We start from the raw sequence: 21,488 nt of genomic DNA, 5'->3' as shown, positions 1-21,488 counted from the left end.
TGGAACAGACAGCTGCTGCACCAGGTACAGACACACTGACCCCTGGTACAGACACACTGACCCCTGGAACAGACAGCTGCTGCACCAGGTACAGACACACTGACCCCTGGTACAGACACACTGACCCCTGGTACAGACACACTGACTCCTGGAACAGACACACTGACCCCTGGTACAGACACACTGACCCCTGGTACAGACACACTGACCCCTGGTACAGACACACTGACCCCTGGAACAGACAGCTGCTACACCAGGTACAGACACACTGACCCCTGGAACAGACACACTGACCCCTGGTACAGACACACTGACCCCTGGTACAGACAGCTGCTGCACCAGGTACAGACACACTGACCCCTGGTACAGACACACTGACCCCTGGTACAGACAGCTGTTACACCAGGTACAGACACACTGACCCCTGGTACAGACACACTGACCCCTGGAACAGACACACTGACCCCTGGTACAGACACACTGACCCCTGGTACAGACACACTGACCCCTGGTACAGACACACTGACCCCTGGTACAGACACACTGACCCCTGGAACAGACACACTGTTAACTAACATTAACTAACATTAACTGATGTGTTCGTCTGGTTGTCAGCTAACATTAACTAACATTAAACATTAACAACATTAACTAACATTAACTAACATTAACTAACATTAACTGATGTTCGTCTGGTTGTCAGCTAACATTAACTAACATTAACTAACGTTCGTCTGGTTGTCAGCTAACATTAACTAACATTAACTAACGTTCGTCTGGTTGTCAGCTAACATTAACTAACATTAACTAACGTTCGTCTGGTTGTCAGCTAACATTAACTAACGTTCGTCTGATTGTCAGCTAACATTAACTAACATTAGCTAACATTAACTAACGTTCGTCTGGTTGTCAGCTAACATTAACTAACATTAACTAACGTTCGTCTGGTTGTCAGCTAACATTAACTAACATTAACTAACATTAACTAACATTAACTAACATTAACTAACATTAACTAACATTAACTGATGTTCGTCTGGTTGTCAGCTAACATTAACTAACATTAACTAACGTTCGTCTGGTTGTCAGCTAACATTAACTAACATTAACTAACATTAACTAACGTTCGTCTGGTTGTCAGCTAACATTAACTAACGTTCCTCTGATTGTCAGCTAACATTAACTAACATTAGCTAACATTAACTAACGTTCGTCTGGTTGTCAGCTAACATTAACTAACATTAACTAACGTTCGTCTGGTTGTCAGCTAACATTAACTAACATTAACTAACGTTCGTCTGGTTGTCAGCTAACATTAACTAACATTCGTCTGGTTGTCAGCTAACATTAACTAACATTAGCTAACGTTCGTCTGGTTGTCAGCTAACATTAACTAACATTAACTAACGTTCGTCTGGTTGTCAGCTAACATTAACTAACATTAACTAACGTTCGTCTGGTTGTCAGCTAACATTAACTAACATTAACTAACGTTCGTCTGGTTGTCAGCTAACATTAACTAACATTAACTAACGTTCGTCTGGTTGTCAGCTAACATTAACTAACATTAACTAACATTAACTAACGTTCGTCTGGTTGTCAGCTAACATTAACTAACATTAACTAACGTTCGTCTGGTTGTCAGCTAACATTAACTAACATTAACTAACATTAACTAACATTAACTAACGTTCGTCTGGTTGTCAGCTAACATTAACTAACGTTCGTCTGGTTGTCAGCTAACATTAACTAACATTAACTAACATTAACTAACGTTCGTCTGGTTGTCAGCTAACATTAACTAACATTAACTAACGTTCGTCTGGTTGTCAACTAACATTAACTAACATTAACTAACATTAACTAACATTAACTAACATTAACTAACATTAACTAACATTAACTAACGTTCGTCTGGTTGTCAACTAACATTAACTAACATTAACTAACATTAACTAACATTAACTAACATTAACTAACATTAACTAACGTTCGTCTGGTTGTCAACTAACATTAACTAACATTAACTAACATTAACTAACATTAACTAACATTAACTAACATTAACTAACGTTCGTCTGGTTGTCAGCTAACATTAACTAACATTAACTAACGTTCGTCTGGTTGTCAGCTAACATTAACTAACATTAACTAACGTTCGTCTGGTTGTCAGCTAACATTAACTAACATTAACTAACGTTTGTCTGGTTGTCAGCTAACATTAACTAACATTAACTAACAACATTAACTAACGTTAACTAACATTCGTCTGGTTGTCAGCTAACATTAACTAACATTAACTAACATTAACGTCTGGTTGTCAGCTAACATTAACTAACATTAACTAACGTAACATTAACTAACGTTCGTCTGGTTGTCAGCTAACATTAACTAACATTAACTAACGTTCGTCTGGTTGTCAGCTAACATTAACTAACATTAACTAACATTAACTAACATTAACTAACATTCGTCTGGTTAACTAACATTAACTAACATTAACTGATGTTCGTCTGGTTGTCAGCTAACATTAACTAACATTAACTAACGTTCGTCTGGTTGTCAGCTAACATTAACTAACATTAACTAACAACATTAACTAACGTTCGTCTGGTTGTCAGCTAACATTAACTAACATTAACTAACGTTCGTCTGATTGTCAGCTAACATTAACTAACATTAACTAACATTAACTAACGTTCGTCTGGTTGTCAGCTAACATTAACTAACATTAACTAACGTTCGTCTGGTTGTCAGCTAACATTAACTAACATTAACTAACATTAACTAACATTAACTAACGTTAACGTCTGGTTGTCAGCTAACATTAACTAACGTTCGTCTGGTTGTCAGCTAACATTAACTAACATTAACTAACATTAACTAACGTTCGTCTGGTTGTCAGCTAACATTAACTAACATTAACTAACGTTCGTCTGGTTGTCAACTAACATTAACTAACATTAACTAACATTAACTAACATTAACTAACATTAACTAACATTAACTAACATTAACTAACGTTAACTGGTTGTCAACTAACATTAACTAACATTAACTAACATTAACTAACATTAACTAACATTAACTAACATTAACTAACGTTCGTCTGGTTGTCAACTAACATTAACTAACATTAACTAACATTAACTAACATTAACTAACATTAACTAACATTAACTAACGTTCGTCTGGTTGTCAGCTAACATTAACTAACATTAACTAACGTTCGTCTGGTTGTCAGCTAACATTAACTAACATTAACTAACGTTCGTCTGGTTGTCAGCTAACATTAACTAACATTAACTAACGTTTGTCTGGTTGTCAGCTAACATTAACTAACATTAACTAACATTAACTAACGTTCGTCTGGTTGTCAGCTAACATTAACTAACATTAACTAACATTCGTCTGGTTGTCAGCTAACATTAACTAACATTAACTAACGTTCGTCTGGTTGTCAGCTAACATTAACTAACATTAACTAACATTAACTAACATTAACTAACGTTCGTCTGGTTGTCAGCTAACATTAACTAACGTTCGTCTGGTTGTCAGCTAACATTAACTAACATTAACTAACATTAACTAACATTAACTAACATTAACTAACATTAACTAACGTTCGTCTGGTTGTCAGCTAACATTAACTAACATTAACTAACGTTCGTCTGGTTGTCAACTAACATTAACTAACATTAACTAACGTTTGTCTGGTTGTCAGCTAACATTAACTAACATTAACTAACATTAACTAACGTTCGTCTGGTTGTCAGCTAACATTAACTAACATTAACTAACATTAACTAACATTAACTAACATTAACTAACGTTCGTCTGGTTGTCAGCTAACATTAACTAACATTAACTAACGTCCGTCTGGTTGTCAGCTAACATTAACTAACATTAACTAACATTAACTAACATTAACTAACATTAACTAACATTAACTAACGTTGTCAGCTAACATTAACTAACATTAACTAACATTAACTAACATTAACTAACGTCTGGTTGTCAGCTAACATTAACTAACATTAACTAACATTAACTAACATTAACTAACATTAACTAACGTTAACTAACATTGTCACTAACATTAACTAACATTAACTAACGTTCGTCAGCTAACATGTCAACTAACATTAACTAACATTAACTAACATTAACTAACATTAACTAACATTAACTAACATTAACTAACATTAACTAACGTTCGTCTGGTTGTCAACTAACATTAACTAACATTAACTAACATTAACTAACATTAACTAACGTTCGTCTGGTTGTCAACTAACATTAACTAACATTAACTAACATTAACTAACATTAACTAACATTAACTAACATTAACTAACGTTCGTCTGGTTGTCAGCTAACATTAACTAACATTAACTAACGTCCGTCTGGTTGTCAGCTAACATTAACTAACATTAACTAACATTAACTAACATTAACTAACATTAACTAACATTAACTAACGTTCGTCTGGTTGTCAACTAACATTAACTAACATTAACTAACATTAACTAACATTAACTAACATTAACTAACATTAACTAACATTAACTAACATTAACTAACGTTCGTCTGGTTGTCAGCTAACATTAACTAACATTAACTAACATTAACTAACAATAACTAACATTAACTAACATTAACTAACATTAACTAACATTAACTAACGTTCGTCTGGTTGTCAGCTAACATTAACTAACGTTCGTCTGGTTGTCAGCTAACATTAACTAACGTTTGTCTGATTGTCAGCTAACATTAACTAACATTAACTAACGTTCGTCTGGTTGTCAGCTAACATTAACTAACGTTCGTCTGGTTGTCAGCTAACATTAACTAACGTTTGTCTGATTGTCAGCTAACATTAACTAACATTAACTAACATTAACTAACGTTCGTCTGGTTGTCAGCTAACATTAACTAACATTAACTGATGTTCGTCTGGTTGTCAGCTAACATTAACTAACATTAACTAACATTAACTAACATTAACTAACATTAACTAACATTAACTAACGTTCGTCTGGTTGTCAGCTAACATTAACTAACATTAACTAACATTAACTAACATTAACTAACGTTCGTCTGGTTGTCAACTAACATTAACTAACATTAACTAACATTAACTAACATTAACTAACGTTCGTCTGGTTGTCAGCTAACATTAACTAACGTTCGTCTGGTTGTCAGCTAACATTAACTAACATTAACTAACGTTCGTCTGGTTGTCAGCTAACATTAACTAACGTTCGTCTGGTTGTCAGCTAACATTAACTGATGTTCGTCTGGTTGTCAGCTAACATTAACTAACATTAACTAACGTTCGTCTGGTTGTCAGCTAACATTAACTAACATTAACTAACATTAACTAACATTAACTAACGTTCGTCTGGTTGTCAGCTAACATTAACTAACGTTCGTCTGGTTGTCAGCTAACATTAACTAACATTAACTAACATTAACTAACATTAACTAACATTAACTAACATTAACTAACGTTCGTCTGGTTGTCAGCTAACATTAACTAACATTAACTAACGTTCGTCTGGTTGTCAGCTAACGTTAACTAACATTAACTAACGTTCGTCTGGTTGTCAGCTAACATTAACTAACATTAACTAACGTTCGTCTGGTTGTCAGCTAACATTAACTAACATTCGTCTGGTTGTCAGCTAACATTAACTAACATTAACTAACATTAACTAATGTTTGTCTGGTTGTCAGCTAACATTAACTAACATTAACTGACATTAACTAACATTAACTAACATTAACTAACATTAACTAACATTAACTAACATTAACTAACGTTCGTCTGGTTGTCAGCTAACATTAACTAACGTTCGTCTGGTTGTCAGCTGCCTCTTGCCAAATGTTGTCCCTTGTTGTCCCCCAGTACTGTCTCCGTTATCGAGTCGGCATCATCACCTTCCACAGAGCCAATCAGAACTCTCCGCCCCTGCTGAATCTCCGGGGTCTTCCCCTGCTGCTACGGACCAATCAGGCGCTCCGAGACGCCTCTGTGATGTCACGTTCGCCCCTCCTCCACCTGACGCGGGCTGAGACGGACCGTGGCCCACTCCCTGGCGATGACTGGACCACATTCTCCTCCAACCACTCCTCCTACCAGGCTGTTGTCCAGGCACGGCCCAGGGAGGGAGGCCCCGGAGTGGGCAGTGGAGATAATCCAGTCCCTGGTTTCAGTCGGGGCCTACGGGCTACGGTGGTGCTGGATGTGGGGCTGTTTGACGGTGTTCGGAGGGTCATCTTCGGACACGGCCTGGGCTACTGGCTACACAGGCTCCTATTGGTGGACGCTGTCACTTACCTCACGGACAGGAAGTTGTCGTTGGGGCTGGAGCGTCACATCCTGGTGGATATAGACGACATCTTTGTTGGGAAGGAAGGAACACGCATGAACACCAAGGATGTTAAGGTAGGAGGAAACAGGGGGGGGGTGCTCCATGAACACCAAGGATGTTAAGGTAGGAGGAAACAGGGGGGCTCTATGAACACCAAGGATGTTAAGGTAGGAGGAAACAGGGGGGGCTCCATGAACACCAAGGATGTTAAGGTAGGAGGAAACAGGGGGGCTCCATGAACACCAAGGATGTTAAGGTAGGAGGAAACAGGGGGGCTCCATGAACACCAAGGATGTTAAGGTAGGAGGAAACAGGGGGGCTCCATGAACACCAAGGATGTTAAGGTAGGAGGAAACAGGGGGGGCTCCATGAACACCAAGGATGTTAAGGTAGGAGGAAACAGGGGGGCTCCATGAACACCAAGGATGTTAAGGTAGGAGGAAACAGGGGGGGTAGGAGGAAACAGGGGGACTCCATGAACACCAAGGATGTTAAGGTAGGAGGAAACAGGGGGGGGGGGGCTCCATGAACACCAAGGATGTTAAGGTAGGAGGAAACAGGGGGGACTCCATGAACACCAAGGATGTTAAGGTAGGAGGAAACAGGGGGGCTCCATGAACACCAAGGATGTTAAGGTAGGAGGAAACAGGGGGGGGGGGGCTCCATGAACACCAAGGATGTTAAGGTAGGAGGAAACAGGGGGGGGAAACAGGGGGGCTCCATGAACACCAAGGATGTTAAGGTAGGAGGAAACAGGGGGGGGCTCCATGAACACCAAGGATGTTAAGGTAGGAGGAAACAGGGGGGGGGGCTCCATGAACACCAAGGATGTTAAGGTAGGAGGAAACAGGGGGGGCTCCATGAACACCAAGGATGTTAAGGTAGGAGGAAACAGGGGGGGCTCCATGAAGGTAGGAGGAAACACTCCATGAACAAGGATGTTAAGGTAGGAGGAAACAGGGGGGGCTCCATGAACACCAAGGATGTTAAGGTAGGAGGAAACAGGGGGGGGGGCTCCATGAACACCAAGGATGTTAAGGTAGGAGGAAACAGGGGGGGGGGGCTCCATGAACACCAAGGATGTTAAGGTAGGAGGAAACAGGGGGGGGGGGTCTCCCAACGGTGCAGTGTGTCTTAGAATTGACCAGGGCCTTTTGTTTGGTTCACTGCAGTGTGTATTAGTGTGTGTGACAGGGGAGAGGTGTGTGTGTGTGACAGGGGAGAGGTGTGTGTGTGTGACAGGGGAGAGGTGTGTGTGTGTGACAGGGGAGAGGTGTGTTGCTCTGCAGTGTGTCTGAGATTAGACCAGGGCCTTTTGCTTGGTTCACTGCAGTGTGTATTAGTGTGTGTGACAGGGGAGAGGTGTGTGTGTGTGACAGGGGAGAGGTGTGTGTGTGTGACAGGGGAGAGGTGTGTGTGTGTGACAGGGGAGAGGTGTGTGTGTGTGACAGGGGAGAGGTGTGTGTGTGTGTGTGTGTGTGTGTGTGTGTGTGTGTGTGTGTGTGTGTGTGTGTGTGTGTGTGTGTGTGTGTGTGTGTGTGTGTGTGTGTGTGTGTGTGTGTGTGTGTGTGTGTGTGTGTTGTTTAGCTCTGTAGATTAGAATGTCACTACCTGTCGGTGTTTGACATTTTTCCAATAATGCATCAGAAATATGACCTGAACATCTAGGACCTTGGAGAGAGGGGGAGAAGGAGGTGAGGGAGGGAGGGGGAACAGACACAGAGAGCAGGTGAGGAGGAGAGAGAGAGAGAGAGAGAGAGAGAGAGAGAGAGAGAGAGAGAGAGAGAGAGAGAGAGAGAGAGAGAGAGAGGCAGGGGACAGACACAGAGAGGGAGGTGAGAGAGAGAGAGAGAGAGAGAGAGAGAGAGAGAGAGAGAGAGAGAGAGAGAGAGAGAGAGAGAGAGAGAGAGAGGAGGAGAGAGAGAGAGAGAGAGAGAGAGAGAGAGAGAGAGAGAGAGAGAGAGAGAGAGAGAGAGAGAGGAGAGAGAGAGAGGAGGGAGAGAGGAGGGCAGGGGACAGACACAGAGAGAGAAGGAGAGATTATACTAGCCTGCCCAACACCTCAGACAGAGGGAGTAGGAGAGAAGGTAGAGAGAGATAGAGAAGGTAGAGAGAGATAGAGAAGGTAGAGAGAGATAGAGGGGACAGGAAAGAAGGGAGATGGGGAAAGGGGGAATGTCTGAAAAGTGTAGAGATTGAAAGAGATACAGAAAGAGAGAGAGATGTGGACAGATGGAGAGAGAAAGAGAGAGAGACGGGGATAGATGGAGAGAGAGACGGGGATAGATGGAGAGAGAGACGGGGATAGATGGAGAGAGAGACAGGGATAGATGGAGAGAGAGACGGGGATAGATGGAGAGAGAGACGGGGATAGATGGAGAGAGAGACGGGGATAGATGGAGAGAGAGACGGGGATAGATGGAGAGAGAGACGGGGATAGATGGAGAGAGAGACGGGGATAGATGGAGAGAGAGACGGGGATAGATGGAGAGAGAGAGAGAGAGACGGAGATAGATGGAGAGAGAGACGGGGATAGATGGAGAGAGAGACGGGGATAGATGGAGAGAGAGACGGGGATAGATGGAGAGAGAGACGGGGATAGATGGAGAGAGAGACGGGGATAGATGGAGAGAGGAGAGACAGATGTTGAGAGATAGAGAGAGAGACGGGGATAGATGGAGAGAGAGACGGGGATAGATGGAGAGAGAAAGAGAGACAGACGTTGAGAGATAGAGAGAGAGACGGAGATAGATGGAGAGAGGAGAGAAAGGGGAGGAGAGAGAGAGAGAGAGACGGGGATAGATGGAGAGAAAGGGGAGGAGAGAGAGAGAGAGACGGGGATAGATGGAGAGAGGAGAGAAAGGGGAGGAGAGAGAGATGGGGATAGATGGAGAGAGGAGAGACAGACTGAGAGAAAGAGACAAGAGAATGATACAGCCATTCATTCCTGCTCTATCAGCCTTCCTTTAAAATAAAACAGTTGTTTTCAGAGAATTTGACATTTTCACAGAGAGATTGAGAGAAGTATGGAAGTAGAGGGGGAGGAGAAATACGGGGAAGAGGGAAATGGAATGAGAGGGGGAGGAGAATGAGAGAGAAGGAGGAAGAGAGAAGAGAGAGGGGGGAGAGAGAGAGAGGAGAGGGGGAGAGAGAGAAGAGAAAGGGGAAGAGAGAGAGAAGAAAGGGGGGAGAGAGAGAAGAGAGGAGAGGAGAGGAGGGAAGGGGAAAGAGAGAGGTGAGAAAGGGGAAAGAGAGAGAAGAGAGAGGAGAGAGAGGGGAGAGGAGGGAAGGGGAAAGAGAGAGGAGAGAGAGGGGGGAGGAAAATGACACCCAAATCTAACTGCCTGATATTATTTTTTCTTATTTCAAATGTAACCTTTATTTAACTATGCATATTATTGGTATCATTTGAAAGGAAACACTTTGAATGTTGTGGAAATGTAAAATGAATGTAGGAGAATGTAACACATGAGATCTAACACACTCAGACATATCGAACACTCAGACATTTAAAACACTCAGACATTTAGAACACCCAGACATTTAGAACACCCAGACATTTAGAACACCCAGACATTTAGAACACCCAGATATTTAGAACACTCAGACATTTAAAACACTCTGACATTTAGAACACTCTGACATTTAGAACACTCTGACATTTAGAACACCCGGACATTTAGAACACTCAGACATTTAAAACATTCGGACATTTAGAACACTCTGACATTTAGAACACTCAGACATTTAAAAAACTCGGACATTTAGAACACCCAGACATTTAGAACACTCAGACATTTAAAACATTCGGACATTTAGAACACTCAGACATTTAGAACACTCAGACATTTAAAACACTCAGACATTTAGAACACCCAGACATTTAGAACACCCAGACATTTAAAACACCCAGATATTTAGAACATCCAGACATTTAGAACACTCAAACATTTAGAACACCCGGACATTTAGAACACCCGGACATTTAGAACACCCAGACATTTAGAACACCCGGACATTTAGAACACCCAGACATTTAGAACACTCAACATTTAGAACACTCGGGCATTTAGAACACTCCACATTTAGAACACTCAGGCATTTAGAACACTCAATATTTAGAACACTCAGGCATTTAGAACACTCCACATTTAGAACACTCCACATTTAGAACACTCAGGCATTTAGAACACTCGACATTTAGAACACTCAGGCATTTAGAACACTCACAACATTTATAACACTTAGACATTTAGAACACTCAGACATTTAGAACACTCTGAACATTTAGAAGAGATCATATAACAAATCTAACACAACTCTCTCTCTCTTTCTCCAGGCCCTCCTGGACACTCAGAACCAGCTGAGATCTCAAATCACCAACTTCACCTTTAATCTGGGCTTCTCTGGAAAGTTCTACCATACAGGTACAGTACAATGTTACAATGTTCTATCATATTAAGGACAGTAATTATATAGAGACAGTTACCAGTCATATAACTACTGTCAGAACCAGTCAGAACCAGTCATATAACTACTGACAGAACCAGTCAGAACCAGTCATATAACTACTGACAGAACCAGTCATATAACTACTGTCAGAACCAGTCAGAATCAGTCATATAACTACTGTCAGAACCAGTCAGAACCAGTCATATAACTACTGACAGAACCAGTCAGAACCAGTCATATAACTACTGTCAGAACCAGTCAGAACCAGTCATATAACTACTGACAGAACCAGTCATATAACTACTGTCAGAACCAGTCAGAACCAGTCATATAACTACTGACAGAACCAGTCAGAACCAGTCATATAACTACTGTCAGAACCAGTCAGAACCAGTCATATAACTACTGTCAGAACCAGTCATATAACTACTGACAGAACCAGTCAGAACCAGTCATATAACTACTGTCAGAACCAGTCATATAACTACTGACAGAACCAGTCAGAACCAGTCATATAACTACTGACAGAACCAGACAGAACCAGTCATATAACTACTGACAGAACCAGACAGAACCAGTCATATAACTACTGACAGAACCAGTCATATAACTACTGACAGAACCAGTCAGAACCAGTCATATAACTACTGTCAGAACCAGTCATATAACTACTGACAGAACCAGTCAGAACCAGACAGAACCAGTCATATAACTACTGACAGAACCAGTCATATAACTACTGTCAGAACCAGTCAGAACCAGTCATATAACTACTGACAGAACCAGTCAGAACCAGTCATATAACTACTGTCAGAACCAGTCATATAACTACTGTCAGAACCAGTCAGAACCAGTCATATAACTACTGACAGAACCAGTCAGAACCAGTCATATAACTACTGACAGAACCAGACAGAACCAGTCATATAACTACTGTCAGAACCAGTCAGAACCAGTCAGAACCAGTCATATAACTACTGACAGAACCAGTCATATAACTACTGACAGAACCAGTCAGAACCAGTCAGAACCAGTCAGAACCAGTCATATAACTACTGTCAGAACCAGTCATATAACTACTGACAGAACCAGTCAGAACCACTCATATAACTACTGACAGAACCAGTCATATAACTACTGTCAGAACCAGTCAGAACCAGTCATATAACTACTGTCAGAACCAGTCATATAACTACTGACAGAACCAGTCATATAACTACTGTCAGAACCAGTCAGAACCAGTCATATAACTACTGTCAGAACCAGTCAGAACCAGTCATATAACTACTGACAGAACCAGTCATATAACTACTGTCAGAACCAGTCAGAACCAGTCATAACCAGTCATATAACTACTGACAGAACCAGTCATATAACTACTGTCAGAACCAGTCAGAACCAGTCAGAACCAGTCATATAACTACTGACAGAACCAGTCATATAACTACTGTCAGAACCAGTCAGAACCAGTCAGAACCAGTCATATAACTACTGACAGAACCAGTCATATAACTACTGTCAGAACCAGTCAGAACCAGTCATATAACTACTGACAGAACCAGTCATATAACTACTGTCAGAACCAGTCAGAACCAGTCATATAACTACTGTCAGAACCAGTCAGAACCAGTCATATAACTACTGTCAGAACCAGTCAGAACCAGTCATATAACTACTGACAGAACCAGTCAGAACCAGTCAGAACCAGTCATATAACTACTGACAGAACCAGTCAGAACCAGTCATATAACTACTGACAGAACCAGTCAGAACCACTCATATAACTACTGACAGAACCAGTCATATAACTACTGACAGAACCAGTCAGAACCAGTCATATAACTACTGACAGAACCAGTCAGAACCAGTCATATAACTACTGTCAGAACCAGTCAGAACCAGTCATATAACTACTGTCAGAACCAGTCATATAACTACTGACAGAACCAGTCAGAACCAGTCATATAACTACTGTGTGTGTGTGTGTGTGTGTGTGTGTGTGTGTGTGTGTGTGTGTGTGTGTGTGTGTGTGTGTGTGTGTGTGTGTGTGTGTGTGTGTGTGTGTGTGTGTGTGTGTGTGTGTGTGTGTGTGTGTGTCTGAGTGGTTTCCAGGTACAGATGAAGAGGATGAGGGGGATGATGTGCTGCTCGGTTCTGTATCAGAGTTCTGGTGGTTCCCTCACATGTACAGCCACATGCAGCCACACCTCTTCAACAACCTCACCTCTCTGCTGGAGCAGATGGTCCTTAACAAGGACTTCGCTCTGGTGAGACACACACACACACACACACACACACACACACACACACACACACACACACACACACACACACACACACACACACACACACACACACACACACACACACACACACACACACACCCTGGTGTGTAAATTATTAGTGGTAATCAGACTTTAACAGCTTTTTATTGTCAATTTCAAACAGAATAAAACTCATCAAAATCCACGGTGATGTGATTCTCCCTCTCTTTGTCTCTCTCTCTGTCTCTCTGTCTCTCTCTCTCGTTCTCTCTCTCTCTCTGTCTCTCTGTCTCTCTCTCTCTATGTCTCTCTCTCTATGTCTCTCTCTCTCTCTCTCTCTCTCTCTCTCTCTCTCTCTCTCTCTCTCTCTCTCTCTCTCTCTCTCTCTCTCTCTATGTCTCTCTGTCTCTCTCTCTCTCTGTCTCTCTCTCTCTCTATGTCTCTCTCTCTCTATATATATCTCTCTCTCTATGTCTCTCTCTCTCTCTCTCTATGTCTCTCTCTCTCTATGTCTCTCTCTCTATGTATCTCTCTCTGTCCCCTGTAGGATCATGGTATTCCAGTAGACCAGGGTTATGCTGTTGCACCCCACCATTCCCGAGTCTTGTTAATCTCTCTCTCTCTCTATGTCTCTCTCTCTCTCTCTCTCTCTCTCTCTCTCTCTCTCTCTCTCTCTCTCTATGTCTCTCTCTCTCTCTCTATGTCTCTCTCTCTCTCTCTCTCTCTCTCTCTCTCTCTCTCTGTCTCTCTCTCACTATGTCTCTCTCTCTCTCTCTCTGTCTCTCTCTCACTATGTCTCTCTCTCTCTCTCTCTATGTCTCTCTCTCTATGTCTCTCTCTCTCTCTATGTCTCTCTCTCTCTATGTCTCTCTCTCTCTCTCTCTCTCTCTCTCTCTCTCTCTCTCTCTCTCTCTCTCTCTCTCTCTCTCTCTCTCTCTCTCTCTCTCTGTCTCTCTCTCCCCTGTAGGATCATGGTATTCCAGTAGACCAGGGTTATGCTGTTGCACCCCACCATTCCCGAGTCTTGTTAATCTCTCTCTCTCTCTCTCTCTCTCTCTCTCTCTCTCTCTCTCTCTCTCTCTCTCTCTCTCTCTCTCTCTCTCTCTCTCTGTCTCTCTCTCTCTCTATGTCTCTCTCTCTCTCTCTATGTCTCTCTCTCTCTCTCTCTCTCTCTCTCTCTCTCTCTCTCTCTCTCTCTCTCTCTCTCTCTCTCTCTCTCTCTCTCTCTCTCTCTCTCTCTCTCTCTCTCTCTCTCTCTTCTCTCTCTCTCTCTTCTCTCTCTCTCTCTATGTCTCTCTCTCCCTATGTCTCTTTCTCTCTCCCCTGTAGGATCATGGTATTCCAGTAGACCAGGGTTATGCTGTTGCACCCCACCATTCAGGAGTCTACCCTGTTCATCTCCAGCTGTATGAGACGTGGAGGAAGGTGTGGAACATCAGGGTTACATCTACTGAGGAATACCCTCACCTCAAACCAGCTAGATACCGCAAAGGATTCATACACAATGATATTATGGTGAGGAAACACAATGGTACCGTCAGAAAGAATTCACACCCCTTGACTTTTTCCACGTTGTTGCGTTACAGCCTTATTCTATACAGAATTATTTGAAATGGATTATTTGAAATGGATTTTATTACTGGCCTACACACAATACCCCATAATCTCAAAGTGTAATTATGTTTTTCCAAATTTTTCTAAATTAATAAAAACTGAAAAAGGTGAAAAGTTTGAATCATTAAGTATTCAACCCCTTTGTTATGAACGCTCGAACCATTTAGAACACTTGGACCATTTAGAACACTCAGAACATTTAGAACACTCGAACATCTAGAACACTCGGACCATTTAGAACACTCTGAACATTTAGAACACTCGGAACATCTAGAACACTCTGAACATTTAGAACACTCTGAACATTTAGAACACTCGAACATCTAGAACACTCTGAACATTTAGAACACTCGAACATCTAGAACACTCTGAACATTTAGAACACTCTGAACATCTAGAACACTCGAACATCTAGAACACTCTGAACATTTAGAACACTCGAACATCTAGAACACTCTGAACATTTAGAACACTCTGAACATCTAGAACACTCGGAACATTTAGAACACTCGGAACATTTAGAACACTCAGAACATTTTGAACACTCGGAACATCTAGAACACTCTGAACATTTAGAACACTCTGAACATTTAGAATGCTCAGAACACTCAGACTCAATAAGTTCAAGAGTGAAGATATGCTTAAAAAGTCACATTATAAGAGTCATGGACTCAATCTGTATGCAATTATAGTGTTTAACATTATATTTGAATTACGACCTCATCTCTGTACCCCCTTCACATACAATTATCTGTGAGGTCCCTCAGTCGAAGAGTGAATTTCAAACACAGTTTAAAGCACAAAGACCAGGGAGGTTTTCCATACCTTGCAAAGAAGGACACCTATTGGTAGATGGGTAAAAATGAAAAAAGAAGGATACCTATTGGTAGATGGGTAAAAATGAAAAAAGCTTGGTGAAGTTATTAATTACACTTTGGATGGTGTATCAATACACCTAGTCACTGCAAAGATACAGGCGTCCTTCCTAACTCAGTTGCCGGAGAGGAAGGAAACCGCTCAGAGATTTAACCATGAGACCAATGGTGACTTTAAAACAGTAACAGAGTTTAATGGCTGTGATGGGAGAAAACTGAGAAAACTGAGTAACTACAACATTGTAGTTACTCCACAATACTGACCTAAATGACAGAGTGAAAAGAAGGAAGCCTGTACAGAGTACAACTATTCCAAAACATGCATCCTGTTTGCAACAAGTCAATAAATTTATACAAGAAATGTTACAAAGCAATTAACTTTTTGTCCTGAATACAAAGTGTTATGTTTAGGACAAATGCAATACAACACATTACTGAGTATCACTCTCCATATTTTCAAGCATAGTGGTGGCTGCATCATGGTATGGGGTATGCTTGTCATCGTTAAGGACTGGAGAGTTTTTCAGGATAAAAAAGAACAGAATGGAGCCAAATCCTAGGGGAAAACCTGGTTCAGTCTGCTTTCCACCAGACACTGGGAGATGAATTCACCTTTCAGCTGGACAATAACCTGGTTCAGTCTGCTTTCCACCAGACACTGGGAGATGAATTCACCTTTCAGCAGGACAATAACCTGGTTCAGTCTGCTTTCCACCAGACACTGGGAGATGAATTCACCTTTCAGCAGGACAATAACCTGGTTCAGTCTGCTTTCCACCAGACACTGGGAGATGAATTCACCTTTCAGCAGGACAATAACCTGGTTCAGTCTGCTTTCCACCAGACACTGGGAGATGAATTCACCTTTCAGCAAGACAATCGATCGATCATTAAGAGTATCTCTACCACTCCTGCTGTCTCTAGAGAGTTGAAAACAGCAGAACAGTTGAAACTGGAGCAGCAGCACAGCCAGGTGGACTGGGGACAGCAAGGAGTCATCATGCCAGGTAGTCCTGGGGCACGGTCCTAAGGCTCAGGTCCTCCGAGAGAGAGAAAGAAAGAGAGAATTAGAGAGAGCATACTTAAATTCACACAGGACACCGAATAGGACAGGAGAAGTACTCCAGATATAACAAACTGACCCTAGCCCCCCGACACATAAACTACTGCACCATAAATACTGGAGGCTGAGACAGGAGGGGTCAGGAGACACTGTGGCCCCATCCAATGATACCCCCGGACAGGGCCAAACAGGAAGGATATAACCCCACCCACTTTGCCAAAGCGCAGCCCCACACCACTAGAGGGATATCTTCAACCACCAACTTTCCATCCTGAGACAAGGCCCGAGTATAGCCCACAAAGATCTCCGCAACAGCACAACCCAAGGGGGGGCGCCAACCCAGACAGGAAGATCACGTCAGTGACTCTACCCACTCAAGTGATGCACCCCTCCTAGGGATGGTTTTGAAGAGCACCAGTAAGCCAGTGACTCAGCCCCTGTAATAGGGTTAGAGGCAGAGAATCCCAGTGGAAAGAGGGGAACCGGCCCGGCAGAGACAGCAAGGGCGGTTTGTTGCTCCAGAGCCTTTCCATTCACCTTCACACTCCTGGGCCAGACTACACTCAATCATATGACCCACTGAAGAGATGAGTCTTCAGTAAAGACTTAAAGGTTGAGACCGAGACTGCGTATCTCACATGGGTAGGCAGACCGTTCCATAAAAATGGATCTCTATAGGAGAAAGCCCTGCCTCCAGCTGTTTGCTTAGAAATTCTAGGGACAATTAGGAGGCCTGCGTCTTGTGACCGTAGCGTACGTGTAGGTATGTATGGCAGGACCAAATCAGAGAGATAGGTAGGAGCAAGCCCATGTAACGCCTTGTAGGTTAGCAGTAAAACCCTGAAATCAGCCCTTGCTTTGACAGGAAGCCAGTGTAGGGAGGCTAGCACTGGAGTAATATGATCAAATGTTTTGGTTCTAGTCAGGATTCTAGCAGCCGTATTTAGCACTAACTGAAGTTAGTCTATCTCTCCTCTCCTCTCCTCTCCTCTCCTCTCCTCTCCTCTCCCTGTCCCTCTCCCTCTCCTCACCTAATTTCCAATTCTCCTCTCCTCTCCTCTCCTGTCTGTGTGTCTGTGTGTCTGTGTGTCTCCTGTGTCCTGTCCTCTCCACTCCTCTCCTCTCCTCTCCTCTCCCTGTCCCTCTCCCTCTCCTCACCTAATTTACAATTGTGTGTGTGTGTGTGTGTGTGTGTGTGTGTGTGTGTGTGTGTGTGTGTGTGTGTGTGTGTGTGTGTGTGTGTGTGTGTGTGTGTGTGTGTGTGTGTGTGTGTGTGTGTGTGTGTGTGTGTGTGTGTGTGTGTGTGTGTGTGTGTGTGTGTGTGTGTGTGTGTGTGTGTGTGTTTAGGTGCTGCCGCGTCAGACGTGTGGGTTGTTCACACACACCATTTACTATAAGGACTATCCGGGAGGACCTAAAGAACTGGACAACAGCATCATGGGAGGAGAACTGTTCCTTACTGTCCTGCTGAACCCAGTGAGTTAACTCCTTACTGTCCTACTGAACCCAGTGAGTTAACTCCTTACTGTCCTGCTGAACCCAGTGAGTTAACTCCTTACTGTCCTGCTGAACCCAGTGAGTTAACTCCTTACTGTCCTACTGAACCCAGTGAGTTAACTCCTTACTGTCCTACTGAACCCAGTGAGTTAACTCCTTACTGTCCTACTGAACCCAGTGAGTTAACTCCTTACTGTCCTACTGAACCCAGTGAGTTAACTCCTTACTGTCCTACTGAACCCAGTGAGTTAACTCCTTACTGTCCTGCTGAACCCAGTGAGTTAACTCCTTACTGTCCTGCTGAACCCAGTGAGTTAACTCCTTACTGTCCTAAACCCAGTGAGTTAACTCCTTACTGTCCTTCTGAACCCAGTGAGTTAACTCCTTACTGTCCTGCTGAACCCAGTGAGTTAACTCCTTACTGTCCTACTGAACCCAGTGAGTTAACTCCTTACTGTCCTACTGAACCCAGTGAGTTAACTCCTTACTGTCCTACTGAACCCAGTGAGTTAACTCCTTACTGTCCTACTGAACCCAGTGAGTTAACTCCTTACTGTCCTACTGAACCCAGTGAGTTAACTCCTTACTGTCCTACTGAACCCAGTGAGTTAACTCCTTACTGTCCTACTGAACCCAGTGAGTTAACTCCTTACTGTCCTACTGAACCCAGTGAGTTAACTCCTTACTGTCCTACTGAACCCAGTGAGTTAACTCCTTACTGTCCTACTGAACCCAGTGAGTTAACTCCTTACTGTCCTACTGAACCCAGTGAGTTAACTCCTTACTGTCCTACTGAACCCAGTGAGTTAACTCCTTACTGTCCTACTGAACCCAGTGAGTTAACTCCTTACTGTCCTACTGAACCCAGTGAGTTAACTCCTTATTGTCCTTATGAACCTTATGAACCCAGTGAGTTAACTCCTTACTGTCCTGCTAAACCCAGTGAGTTAACTCCTTACTGTCCTACTGAACCCAGTGAGTTAACTCCTTACTGTCCTGCTGAACCCAGTGAGTTAACTCCTTACTGTCCTGCTGAACCCAGTGAGTTAACTCCTTACTGTCCTTCTGAACCCAGTGAGTTAACTCCTTACTGTCCTACTGAACCCAGTGAGTTAACTCCTTACTGTCCTACTGAACCCAGTGAGTTAACTCCTTACTGTCCTACTGAACCCAGTGAGTTAACTCCTTACTGTCCTTCTGAACCCAGTGAGTTCACACACACACACAGAAACAGAGAGAGAGAGAGAGATTTGGTATTGAGCAAAACAGGAACATTTGGCTTCAAATTCAAAAGTAAATGATCTCAACAGAGAAAAATGTCCTCCTGTGTGCTTCCTATATCCCCCCCACTAGAATCCCTATACTTTAATGAAGACAGCTTCTCCATCCTGGAGGGCGAAATCAATCATTTCCAGGCCCAGGGACATGTACTAGTCTGTGGCGACCTAAATGCTAGAACTGGACCAGAACCTGACACCCTCAGCACACAGGGGGACAAACATCTACCTGGAGGTGACAGCATCCCCTCCCACATATGCCCCCCTAGGCACAACTACAACAACATAACCAACAAAAATGAGTCACAACTCCTGCAGCTCTGTCGCACGCTGGGTATGTACATAGTCAATGGTAGGCTTCGAGGGGACTCCTATTGTAGGTACACCTATAGCTCTGTTACATCCTGGGTATGTACATAGTCAATGGTAGGCTTCGAGGGGACTCTTAAGGTAGGTACACCTATAGCTCTGTCACATCCTGGGTATGTACATAGTCAATGGTAGGCTTCGAGGGGACTCCCATGATAGGTACACCTATAGCTCATCTCTAGGCAGACCTCAACCCAGAGTCTCTCAGAGAGTTCACAGTCAGTCCACTGACACCCCTATCAGACCACAGTCAGCCCACTGACACCCCTATCAGACCACAGTCAGCCCACTGACACCTCTATCAGACCACAGTCAGCCCACTGACACCTCTATCAGACCACAGTCAGCCCACTGACACCCCTATCAGACCACAGTCAGACCACTGACACCCCTATCAGACCACAGTCAGACCACTGACACCCCTATAAGACCACAGTCAGACCACTGACACCTCTATCAGACCACAGCAAAATAAAAGTCTACTTGAACAGAGCTATACTTAATCATGAGGCACCAAAGCCAAATGAACTGAGTAACATTAAGAAATACTATAGATGGAAGGAAAGTAGTGTGGAAATTTACCAACTAGCTATTAGGCAACAACACATTCAATCCCCTTTAGACAACTTCCTGGACAAAATGTGAGAACTCATGAGAGCCAGTTTCATCAAATAAAGATTTTTTTGCGACTTGAAGAAACTTTAAACTTGAAATGTTCCGTATGGACTGACCTTCCTGTCTTAAAGTGATGATGGACTGACCTTCCTGTCTTAAAGTGATGATGGACTGACCTTCCTGTCTTAAAGTGATGATGGACTGACCTTCCTGTCTTAAAGTGATGATGGACTGACCTTCTTGTCTTAAAGTGATGATGGACTGACCTTCCTGTCTTAAAGTGATGATGGACTGACCTTCCTGTCTTAAAGTGATGATGGACTGACCTTCCTGTCTTAAAGTGATGATGGACTGTTGTTTCTCTTTGCTTGTCTGAGCTGTTCTTAAAGTGATGATGGACTGTTGTTTCTCTCTGCTTGTCTGAGCTGTTCTTAAAGTGATGATGGACTGTTGTTTCTCTTTGCTTGTCTGAGCTGTTCTTAAAGTGATGATGGACTGTTGTTTCTCTTTGCTTGTCTGAGCTGTTCTTAAAGTGATGATGGACTGTTGTTTCTCTCTGCTTGTCTGAGCTGTTCTTAAAGTGATGATGGACTGTTGTTTCTCTTTGCTTGTCTGAGCTGTTCTTAAAGTGATGATGGACTGTTGTTTCTCTTTGCTTGTCTGAGCTGTTCTTAAAGTGATGATGGACTGTTGTTTCTCTTTGCTTCTTGTTCTTAAAGTGATGATGGACTGACCTTCTTGTCTTAAAGTGATGATGGACTGACCTTCTTGTCTTAAAGTGATGATGGACTGACCTTCTTGTCTTAAAGTGATGATGGACTGACCTTCTTGTCTTAAAGTGATGATGGACTGACCTTCTTGTCTTAAAGTGATGATGGACTGACCTTCTTGTCTTAAAGTGATGATGGACTGACCTTCCTGTCTTAAAGTGATGATGGACTGACCTTCCTGTCTTAAAGTGATGATGGACTGACCTTCTTGTCTTAAAGTGATGATGGACTGTTGTTTCTCTTTGCTTGTCTGAGCTGTTCTTAAAGTGATGATGGACTGTTGTTTCTCTCTGCTTGTCTGAGCTGTTCTTAAAG

The 21,488-nt window shown here is 42.7% G+C and overlaps 1 pseudogene; it reads left to right on the top strand.

The window, feature by feature from the left end:
* The window catches only part of LOC124020745, a 75,969-nt pseudogene that overhangs the window by 28,549 nt on the left and 25,932 nt on the right, over window positions 1–21,488 (top strand).

This window comes from Oncorhynchus gorbuscha, unplaced genomic scaffold (genome assembly GCF_021184085.1).
Source record: "Oncorhynchus gorbuscha isolate QuinsamMale2020 ecotype Even-year unplaced genomic scaffold, OgorEven_v1.0 Un_scaffold_895, whole genome shotgun sequence".
Taxonomy (NCBI): Eukaryota; Metazoa; Chordata; class Actinopteri; order Salmoniformes; family Salmonidae; genus Oncorhynchus; species Oncorhynchus gorbuscha.
This window is presented reverse-complemented; position numbering and strand designations above follow the sequence as displayed.